This window comes from Salmo trutta, chromosome 19 (genome assembly GCF_901001165.1).
Source record: "Salmo trutta chromosome 19, fSalTru1.1, whole genome shotgun sequence".
Taxonomy (NCBI): Eukaryota; Metazoa; Chordata; class Actinopteri; order Salmoniformes; family Salmonidae; genus Salmo; species Salmo trutta.
Window position 1 is genome coordinate 28,056,914 of NC_042975.1, and position 11,975 is coordinate 28,068,888.

Consider the following 11,975-nt stretch of genomic DNA (forward strand, 5'->3'; position numbering starts at 1 on the left):
GAAGGAGCAGAGTCAAATGCAGGAGACTATTGTCCAATAGTGCTGAAGTTTATTCAACCAAAAACACTCGGTGGTCAAAAGGCACAGGGAGCGCACAATACCCCAAGAATAAGCCCGGCAAGAATAATAAATCCAATATAATACGCTGGAGGAAAACCTAGCAACAGCGTCAACCACCACTGCCCGCTGACAAACAATTAATCCCGCACAAAAACAAACCCAAAGGAACAAACTAAATACCCCCCCCCCCCCCCCCCCACTAATGACAGAAAAGGAAACAGGTGCGGACCTAGACAGACAAAACTCAACGAACTCAGAAACATAGATCGGTGGCAGCTAGTAGACCGGCGACGACGACCGCCGAGCGCCGCCCGGCCGAGGAGGGGCACCATTTTCTGTGGATACTGTGACAGCCTCCTTGCTCGCACATGCTTTTTCAGTTCTGCCCACAAATTTTCTATAGGATTGAGGTCAGGGATTTGTGATGGCCACTCCAATAACTTGACTTTGTTGTCCTTAAGCCATTTTGCCACAACTTTAGAAGTATGCTTGGGGTCATTGTCCATTTGGAAGACCCATTTGTGACCAAGCTTTAACTTCCTGACTGATGTCTTGAGATGTTGCTTCAATATATCCACATAATTTCCCTTCCTCATGATGCCATCGATTTGTGAAGTGCACCAGTCCCTCCTGCAGCAAAGCACCCCCACAACATGATGCTGCCACCCCACGTGCTTCACGGTTGGGATGATGTTCTTTGGCTTGCAAGCCTCCCCCTTTTTCCTCCAAAGATAACGATGGTCATTATGGCCAAACAGTTCTATTTTTGTTTCATCAGACCAGAGGACATTTCTCAAAAAATTATGATCTTTGTCCCCTTGTGCAGTTGCAAACCGTTGTCTGGCTTTTTTATGGCAGTTTTGGAGCAGTGGCTTCTTCCTTGCTGAGCGGCCTTTCAGGTTATGTCGATATAGGACTCGTTTTACTGTGGATATAGATACTTTTGTACCTGTTTCCTCCAACATCTTCACAAGGTCCTTTGCTGTTGTTCTGAGATTGATTTGCACTTTTCGCACCAAAGTATGTTCATCTCTAGGAGACAGAACGCGTCTCCTTCCTAAGCGGTATGACGGCTGCGTGGTCCCATGGTGTTTATACTTGCGTACTTGTCACGACCGTCATATGAATAATTGGACCAAGGCACAGCGTGTGTAGAGTTCCACATTTTAATGATAGTGAAACTTCCAAAACAACAAAGATATAACGATTGTGAAATACGTAGCGCACATAGGCACTCGTACAAAACAATATCCTACATAGCAGGTGGGAAACAGGACGCACTAAGTATGATCCCCAGTTAGAGGTAACAATTATCAGCTGCCTCTAATTGGGAACCATACACACCCACCAACATAGAAATATAATACCTAGAAACCCCCCTAGTCACGCTCTGACCTAAAACACAGGGCGTGACAGTACCCCCCCCCCCCCCCCAAAGGTGCGGACTCCGACCGCGAAACCTGAAACTAGATGGGGAGGGTTAGCGTGGGCAACTAGCGTCGGTGGCGGCTCCGGTGCGGGACGTAGCACACGCTCAGACCACGGATCTGGCCATGGAGCCGGGCTGAACGCCGTGGAAGGCTCCATGGCCAGATCAGAGGAAGGCTCCGGCCATGGAGCGGGACTGGACGCCGTACCTGGACTGGGCACCGGCGCAGAGGAAGGCTCCGGCCATGGAGCGGGACTGGACGCCGTGCCTTTACTGGGCACCGGCGCAGAGGAAGGCTCCGGCCATGGAGCGGGACTCATCGCCGTGCCTGGACTGAGCACCGGCACAGAGGAAGGCTCCGGCCATGCAGCGGGACAGGACGCCGTACCTGGACTGAGCACCGGCGCAGAGGAAGGCTCCGGCCATGGAGTGGGACTGGACGCCATGCCTGGACTGAGCACCGGCGCAGAGGAAGGCTCCGGCCATGGAGCGGGACTGGACGCCGTGCCTGGACTGAGCACCGACACAGAGGAAGGCTCCGGCCATGGAGGCTCCGGCCACGCTGCGCCTTGGTCCAATTATTCATATGACGGTCGTGACAAGTACGCAAGTATAAACACTGGAAGCTTCGGGTCGTGGACCGTCACTGGAAGCTCTGGACTGTGAACCGTTGCTGGAAGCTCTGGACTGTGAACCGTCGCTGGATGTTCCGGGCTGTACACACGCACTGGTGGACGAGTGCGGGAAGCCGGCACAGGACGTACCGGGCTGGGAAGGCGCACTGGAGGCCTGGTGCGTGGAGCCGGCACAGGTTGCACCGGACTGATGACACACTCCTCAGGGCGAGTGCAGAGAGCCGGCACAGGACGTACCGGGCTGGGGAGGCGCACTGGAGGCCTGGTGCGTGGAGCCGGCACAGGTTGCACCGGACTGATGACATGCTCCTCAGGGCGAGGGCGGGGAGCCGGCACTGGACGTACCAGGCTGGGAAGGCGCACTGGAGGTCTGGTGCGTGGCGCCGGCACAGGTTGCACCGGACTGGTGACACACTCTTCAGGGCAAGTGCGGGGAGCCGGCACAGGTTGCATCGGACTGATGACACGCTCCTCGGGGCGAGTGCGGGGAGCCAGCACAGGACGTACCAGAATGGGAAGCTGTACTGGAGGCCTGGTGCGTGGAGCCGGCACAGGTTGCACCGGACTGATGACACACTCCTCAAAACGCCTGCGCTGCAGCATACTCCTAGCCAACATCTCTCTCCGATATCCTTCCTCAAACTGCTCCATCGACTCCCAGACGGTCTCTGGCTCTCGGCTCGGCCGACCGCCCCTGGTGCCCCCCCCAAAAAAATCTTGGGGTTGCCCTTGGGTTGTTTGTGGCAGTGGACCCCGGCGTCGTCGCTGTCCTCCTTTACTCCTCGGCAACTCCTGCCAAGGAAGGGTCTCGCATCCACCTAGTATCTCTTCCCATGACCAACTCTCTCCTTCACCTCCTGGGCACGCTGCTTGGTCCTGGCTAGGTGGGATATTCTGTCATGACCGTTGTATGAATAATTCGACCAAGGCACAGCGTGAGTAGAGTTCCACATTTTAATGATAGTGAAACTTCCAAAACAACAAAGATATAACAATTGTGAAATACGTAGCGCACATAGGCACTCATACAAAGCAATATCCCACATAGCAGGTGGGAAAAACGATTATCAGTTGCCTCTAATTGGGAACCATACACACCCACCAACATTAACAAGGATGGCTTCTTAATATAGTTTGTTAACAAGAAATTTGTGGAGTAGTTGAAAAACGAGTTTTAATGACTCCAACCTAAGTGTATGTAAACTTCCGACTTCAACTGTAAATGTAAAGCCCTCCCATAGAGACCCATTCACTGTGATTGACAGCTGAGGTGCCCCTGGGATCAACCTGTTAATACACACAATCAGTGTTCCAATCTCAAAATTCCTCCCCATCCAAAAGGATATGAACTCGCTGAGCCAGTGCTAGTCAGCCACACAGTTAGAACTCCTCCACCTATATGACCCATCTTATGACCCATCTGTCACCAATGGGAGTGCCGTGTCGTGACTATCATTAATGTGTTTGACGGTTATTTTATAAAATAATTACATACCCCGTTCAATTATTACGTGATTAAATTAATCATATAACAATTAATTAAATAGTCATCTGGGTCACCAAGGGAAAAGTTATTTAATGAGTTACTATCTCCCGACTAAACTCTTAAGATATAAATATCTCTTACATCAGTCACAGTCAATTCATTCATTCTTTTTTACCTTATCAGTCTCATTCTGAATGTCGCAAAACTCTTGGATATCTGCACGAACCCTAGAATAAATGATGAACCAGTAATATACAAATTGGCTTAATTATTTATGTACTAACTAACTAAATAATCACACAGAATTACATAAACACACAAACAGGATACCTTACACATTGATTACTACACAATGCAATGAAAAGTCCCTAGTGGACTAAACCAATATGACGGCCTGAACACAAAATGGCGGATTCAAAAGAGAGGGAAAGGTAGAGCCAAAGGAATTCCACTATGGTACATACAGCTGATAACTATCCTCATGGAAATGCGAATACTTTGCACATGAACGGCCACTCATTTGAAAGAATTGCAGTGTGCATATTTACGTCTGTATGTCTTTGCTGTCTCTCTGTTGACAACGCTCGATCCATCTATGAAGAGTAATTAGACAGAAAGTCTCTGGTTGTGTAAGTTTCTGGTTGTCCAACAGAGGTCACCATGTCCTTTGTAGCTGCAGCTTCTCTGTCTCGGACTGTCTGTTAGACCGAATCTTCCAGAGGTGTTCGTTAGAATGGATCTTTCAGAGTACCACCCGGTGGTTCTCTGTCGAGTTTACTAGACAAAAGTACTTAACCTCTCTAGGGTAGGTGGCACCAAATCGTCCCACCTACGTAACAGCCAGTGGAATCCTGTGGCGCGTTATTCAAATACCTTAGAAATGCTATTACTTCAATTTCTCAAACATATGACTATTTTACAGCATTTTAAAGACAAGACTCTCGTTAATCTAACCACACTGTCCGATTTCAAAAAGGCTTTACAACGAAAGCAAAACATTAGATTATGTCAGCAGAGTACCCAGCCAGAAATAATCAGACACACATTTTTCAAGCTATTATATAATGTCACAAAAACCCAGAAGACAGCTAAATGCAGCACTAACCTTTGATGATCTTCATCAGATGACACACCTAGGACATTATGTTATACAATACATGCATGTTTTGTTCAATCAAGTTAATATTTATATCAAAAACCAGCTTTTTACATTAGCATGTGACGTTCAGAACTAGCATACCCCCGCAAACTTCCGGCGAATTTACTAACAATTTACTAAATTACTCACGATAAACGTTCACAAAAAGCATAACAATTATTTTAAGAATTATAGATACAGAACTCCTCTATGCACTCGATATGTCCGATTTTAAAATAGCTTTTTGGTGAAAGCACATTTTGCAATATTCTAAGTAGATAGCCCGGCATCACAGGGCTAGCTATTTAGACACCCAGCAAGTTTAGCCTTCACCAAACTCCAATTTACTATTAGAAAAGTTTGATTACCTTTGGTGTTCTTCGTCAGAATGCACTCCCAGGACTTCTACTTCAATAACAAATGTTGGTTTGGTCCCAAATAATCCATTGTTATATCCAAACAGCGGCGTTTTGTTCGTGCGTTCAAGACACTATCCGAATGGGTAAATAAGGGTTACGAGCACGGCGCATTTCGTGACAAAAAATTTCGAAATATTCCATTACCGTACTTCGAAGCATGTCAACCGCTGTTTAAAATCAATTTTTATGCCATTTTTCTCGTAAAAAAGCGATAATATTCCGACCGGGAATCTGCGTTTAGGTAAATAGACGAAAGAAAATAAAGCACGGGATCGACTCGTGCACGCGCCTAAGCCCATTATCCTCTTATCGGCCACTTGCCAAAAGCGCAAATGTGTTTCAGCCTGGGGCTGGAATGACATCATTCAGCTTTTTCCCGGGCTCTGAGAGCCTATGGGAGCCGTAGGAAGTGTCACGTTACAGCAAAGATCGTCAGTCTTCAATAAACAGAGACAAGAAGAACAAGATCTTGTCAGAGAGGGCACTTCCTTTAAGGAATCTTCTCAGGTTTTTGCCTGCCATGAGTTCTGTTATACTCACAGACACCATTCAAACAGTTTTAGAAACTTTAGGGTGTTTTCTATCCAAAGCCAATAATTATATGCATATTCTAGTTACTGGGTAGGAGTAGTAACCAGATTAAATCGGGTACGTTTTTTATCCGGCCGTGTAAATACTGCCCCCTAGCCCTAACAGGTTAACCTCTCTGGGCCAGTGGGACGTTTGCGTCCCACCCTATTCAACAGCCAGTGGAATCGCGTGGCGCGAAATACAAATACCTAAAAAATGCTATAACTTCAATTTCTCGAACATATGACTATTTTACACCATTTGAAAGATAAGACTCTCGTTAATTTAACCACATTGTCCGATTTCAAAAAGGCTTTACAGCGAAAGCAAAACATTAGATTATGTCAGTAGAGTACCCAGCCAAAAATAATCACACACCCATTTTCAAAGCAAGCATATATGTCACAAAAACCAAAACCACAGCTAAATGCAGCACTAACCTTTGATGATCTTCATCAGATGACACTCCTAGGACATTATGTTATACAATACATGCATGTTTTGTTCAATCAAGTTCATATTTATATCAAAAAACAGCTTTTTACATTAGCATGTGATGTTCAGAACTAGCATACCCACCGAAAACTTCTGGTGAATTTACTAAAGTACTCATGATAAACGTTGACAAAATACAAAACAATTATTTGAAGAATTATAGATACAGAACTCCTTTATGCAAACGTTATGTCAGATTTTAAAATAGCTTTTCGGTGAAAGCATATTTTGCAATATTCTGAGTACATAGCTCAGCCATCACGGCTAGCTAATTTGACACCCACCAAGTTTGGGACAACCTAAACTCAGAATTACTATTAGAAAAATTGGATGTCCTTCATCAGAATGCACTCCCAGGACTTCTACTTCAACAACAAATGTTGTTTTGGTTCCAAATAATCCATAGTTATATCCAAATACCTCCGTTTTGTTCGTGCGTTCAGGTAACTATCCGAAAGGTAACGCGCGAGCGCATTTCGTGACAAAAAAATTCAAAATATTCCATTACCGTACTTAGAAGCATGTCAAACGCTGTTTAAAATCAATTTTTATGCTATTTTTCTCGTAAAATAGCGATAATATTCCAACCGGACAACGTTTTATTCATTCAAAGAGAGAAAGAAAAAAATGGCGAAGTCTCGTGACCGCGCATCTCCAGTGTCACTGTCCCCAGGCAGGCCACTTACAAACTCAGCTGCTGTACTTTGCCCAGAGACAGGAGACACGTCATTCCGCTTTCTAAAGGCTTTAGAGAGCCAATGGAAGCCGTAGAAAGTGTCACGTAACAGCACAGAGGCTGTAATTTCGAGAGAGATGCAACAGAAGGACAACAAATTGTCAGACAGGGCACTTCCATGGTTCTCAGGTCTTGGCCTGCCATATGAGTTCTGTTATAATCACAGACACCATTCAAACAGTTTTAGAAACTTTAGAGTGTTTTCTATCTAAATCTACTAATTATATGCATATTCTTGTTTCTGGGCAAGAGTAGTAACCAGTTTAAATCGGGTACGTTTTTTATCCGGCCGTGAAAATACTGCCCCCTAGCCCCAACAGGTTAAACAGCTGCAGACTGAATGTTCCTGTGTAGTCTTCAGAGTTTCAGAGTTTCTAACCATTTCGTACCTTTCAGCTCACGCTGTCGGTCACGTTGGTCTAATATAGAGCTTGAACCATTTTACACAACCGTAGCAACCCGGCAATGTACTGGCCTCTAGAGATTTAAATTCCTACCATTTCAACGTGCAGCCACACTCCACATTTTTCTGGTCTCGTAGATTCTAGCCATTCGTGACGTCCGGTTCACCACCGTCCGCCTGCTTGGTCTAATATGTTAATTCTTCACGAGGGGTTTTATGTACTCTGGCAAAAGTGGCATTCCATGACGCCAACATAATGTCTGTGCTCACGTGGGTGTGGTCACTGACTGGTTAAAACGTTATATGAAAAACAATTATCTCATTTGGAAGGCTAACACCACGTTACGTCTTCTCATGAATAGTTTCATATTTAATCATATAAGTTCCACAACATTTAGATGTGAATCTGATAACTGGGACGTATACATTTGTAGAGGTACAGTTATTTAGTTATACCGTCCTTCATGATATCACAAAACAACAACTGTTGGACATATTATTCTTTAAATACCCACGGACCATTCCCAATGTTTGGATTCTAGAAATATTGTTTCATTATCCAGCCTTTTGATGTTGGAGTTTTGACGGGAGGAATCTCCTTGTAACAAAATGTTTCTTTCACCTCCATCCTGCAGAGCCATAAAGCAGAGTTTCTACAAGGTATTTAGGACCGTCATAAAACAGCCAACTTCACCCCTCTCCCCCTCTGTGGGAGAGAGAGGGCGCTGTAGAGCGGACCCACTGTAACCCGATCCTTCGGATCCTCATAGGAGAGTCATGACAGGAGGTACATGTATTTGGGCTGAGCCACCCGACCTCGTTTTGGGAAAAACAACCTGGCTCAGTCCCCTTTTATTGCTTTGTGTGTGTGTGTGTGTGTGTGTGTGTGTGTGTGTGTGTGTGTGTGTGTGTGTGTGTGTGTGTGTACGTGCATGTGTAAGTGCGTGCGTGTGTTTGTGTGTGTGGACATTAGAGCAGGTTTCAACATACAAATAACCTTTTATTAAAGCAAGATGTGGCGTCTGTATTGGATTCTTTTGTCTCTGCCGGCCGCTTCGGGTGGTGTTTAGGAAACGTTGACTCACCTTCCAAGAAGGGAAGAGCTTTGTCATGACAAACAGCCCTGATTGGACACCATGACCCTCCGAGAGCCAATCAGATTAGTTGTTTGTGCTGGGGCGAGCGTCGGCGTGATCATTGATGACATGGTTCTGAAATGAGTTGGGGGGGTTCGAATGAAACCTATTTGACTGCTGACGGCCTGATTGGTCTGTCTTCCTCTCTTCTTCTCCTCTGATACCATTGATCTCTCACTCCATCTCTCCATCTCTCTCTCTCCCTCCATCTACAGCACTATTAGCAGAGAGGAGACTGAGAGACTCACACTAATAGGCTATCTGCTGGGTTTTCCACAGTGTTTCAGCTCTCTATCTACCCTCTCTATTAGTTTCTAATTTCCTGTCTCTACCCCATCTTCATCGTATCCCTTTCTCTGTTTCTATTTCTTGTTCACATTCTCTGCCCCCCCTCCCCCCTGGAGTCTTGTTTTCTTGTTTTTAGTCCTCCTCTCTGATATTGAAGTATAATTGGTCTATAGTGAGGGACTCTCAGTCCCAGCCCGCTCATTCCCTCTTTCCACCCTGGGAGACAATAGAGGAGGCCCCCAGAACCCTCGCTCTCACTCCCGCACCCTTCTCACTTGCATTCTCTCACTCTCTCACCCCTCTCACCTGCATTCTCTCACTCCTTCACCCTCGCTCCCATGCATTCTCTCACCCCTACTCCCCTGCGTTCTCTCACTCTCTCACCCCTCTCACCTGCATTCTCTCACACCCTCACCCCCGCTCCCCTGCATTTTCTCACTCCTTCACCCTCGCTCCCATGCATTCTCTCACCCCTCTCACCTGCATTCTCTCACTCCTTCACCCTCGCTCCCATGCATTCTCTCACCCCTACTCCCCTGCGTTCTCTCACTCTCTCACCCCTCTCACCTGCATTCTCTCACTCCTTCACCCCCGCTCCCATGCATTCTCTCACCCCTACTCCCCTGCGTTCTCTCACTCTCTCACCCCTCTCACCTGCATTCTCTCACACCCTCACCCTCGCTCCCATGCATTCTCTCACTCCCTCACTCCAGCTCCCATGCATCCACTGACATACTTTGACCCTCCCCCTCTCTCCCCTTTCCTCTACATCTACTTACCCTTCTCTCTTCACCATCCACATACCCCTCACCCCCACCCCCCTCTCTCATTTGGACACCCTTCTGAACCCCTCCCTCCTATTCGCCCCTCCCCCACATGTCGCTCTCTCCATCTCTCTCCCCCTCAGCAGTAGCCCCATGCCTGCTGTATGCCATGCAGTCTCTCTCTCTCTCTCTCTCCAGGCCCAGTGACATAGGCTCCACAGAGCAGAGCTGTTTCTAGGTCATGCCAGTCTTTTATGAATAATAAAAGGAGTCTGCTTTAAAGGGAATTATTTATAGTGCTACACGTGAACTAGCTCACACATTCTCTCTCTCGCTTTCTCTACCTCCAATTTCTGTCTCCATCTTTCTTTCGCTCTCTCTCTCTCCATGTCTATCTTTCTCTTTCACCCCTATCTTTCTCTTTCTTCCTCCCCCACTCTCGCTCTCTCTCTCGCTCTCTCTCTCTCTCTCGCTCTCTGACTCTTCCTCTCTCTTTCTGTCTCTTCCTCTCCCTATCTCTCTCTCTCTCCCTGTATCTCTCTTATTTTCTCTCTCTCCATTGTCACCCCACATCCCAGTCTCCTCTCAGCTCATTGGCCCGGTGTGTCCCAGACAGACTGTAAATGAGCTACTGGGTGTGGTGGGCTGGGGTGGGGAGAGGAGAGGGGGATGGGGAGGGTGAGGTTAGGCCAGCCAGAGAGAGGCCTGCTTAAAAATATCCCTGCTCTGCTATAGCTGCCTTCTGTGGATGGAAATTGATACAAAGTAAGGAGACTGAAGGATGGCTTGAATACAACAGGCTTAATGATCCTTAAACAGTACTTGTATGGCGTCAATAATGTAAGAGGGAAAAGTGTAGGGGGAGGAAGTTAAATCTCAGTAAGACAAAAAATAATGGTGTTCCAAAAAAGGTCCAGTCGCCAGGACCACCAATACAAATTCCATCTAGACACCGTTGCCCTAGAGCACACAAAAACCTATACATACCTCGGCCTAAACATCAGCGCCACAGGTAACTTCCACAAAGCTGTGAACGAGCTGAGAGACAAGGCAAGAAGGGCCTTCTATACCATCAAAAGGAACATAAAATTCGACATACCAATTAGGATCTGGCAAAAAATATTTGAATCAGTTGTAGAACCCATTGCCCTTTATGGTTGTGAGGTCTGGGGTCTGGGGTTTGGGGTCTGGGGTTTGGGGTCTGGGGTCTGGGGTCTGCTCACCAACCAAGATTTCACAAAATGGGACAAACACCAAATTGAGACAATGCAGAATTCTGCAAAAATATCCAAAAATAAGCGATTTCCAAACCTTCCATAACAAAGCCATCACCTACAGAGATGTGAACCTGGAGAAGAGTTCCCTAAGCAAGCTGGTCCTGGAGCTCTGTTCACAAACACAAACAGACCCCACAGTGCCCCAGGACAGCAACACAATTAGACCCAACCAAATCATGAGAAAACAAAAAGATTATTACTTGACACATTGGAAATAATTAACAAAAAAACATAGCAAACTAGAATGCTATTTGGCCCTAAACAGAGAGTACTTAGTGGCAGAATACCTGACCACTGTGACTGACCCAAACTTAAGGAAAGCTTTGACTGTGTACAGACTCAGTGAGCACAGCCTTGCTATTGAGAAAGGCCGCTGTAGGCAGACCTGGCTCTCAAGAGAAGACAGGCCATGTGCACACTGCCCACAAAATCAGGTGGAAACTGAGCTGCACTTCCTAACCTTCTACCCAATGTATGACCATATTAGAGACACATATTTTCCTCAGATTACACAGATCCACAAAGAATTCAAAAACAAACCCAATTTTGATAAACTCCCATATCTACTGGGTGAAATACCACAGTGTGTCATCACAGCAGCAAGATTTGTGACCTGTTGCCACAAGAAAAGGGCAACCAGTGAAGAACAAACACCATTGTAAATACAACCCATATTTATGTTTATTAATTTTCCCTTTTGTACTTTAAATATTTGCACATCGTTACAACACTATATAGACATAATATGACATTTGAAATGTTTTTATTCTTTTGGAACTTCTGTGAGTGTAATGTTTACTGTTATTTTTTATTGTTTATTTTACTTTTGTTTATTTTTTATTTCAATCACTTTGGCAATGTCCCAAGCCAATAAAGCCCTTACATTGAAATTGAAATGGAATTGAGAGAGAGAGAGAGAACCCTGCAGAGACGAGGAGAGAAAGGACAGCCGGTCTGAGAGACAGGACCATTAAGGCCTGTCAGACCTATACGGTTGGAGACCGAGGGAGAGAGGGAAGGAGGGAGAGAGGGAAGGAGGGAGAGAGGGAAGTAGGGAGAGAGGGAAGGAGGGAGAGAGGGAGTAGGAGGGAGAGGGAAGGAGGGAGAGAGGGAAGGAGGGAGAGAGGGAAGGAGGGAGT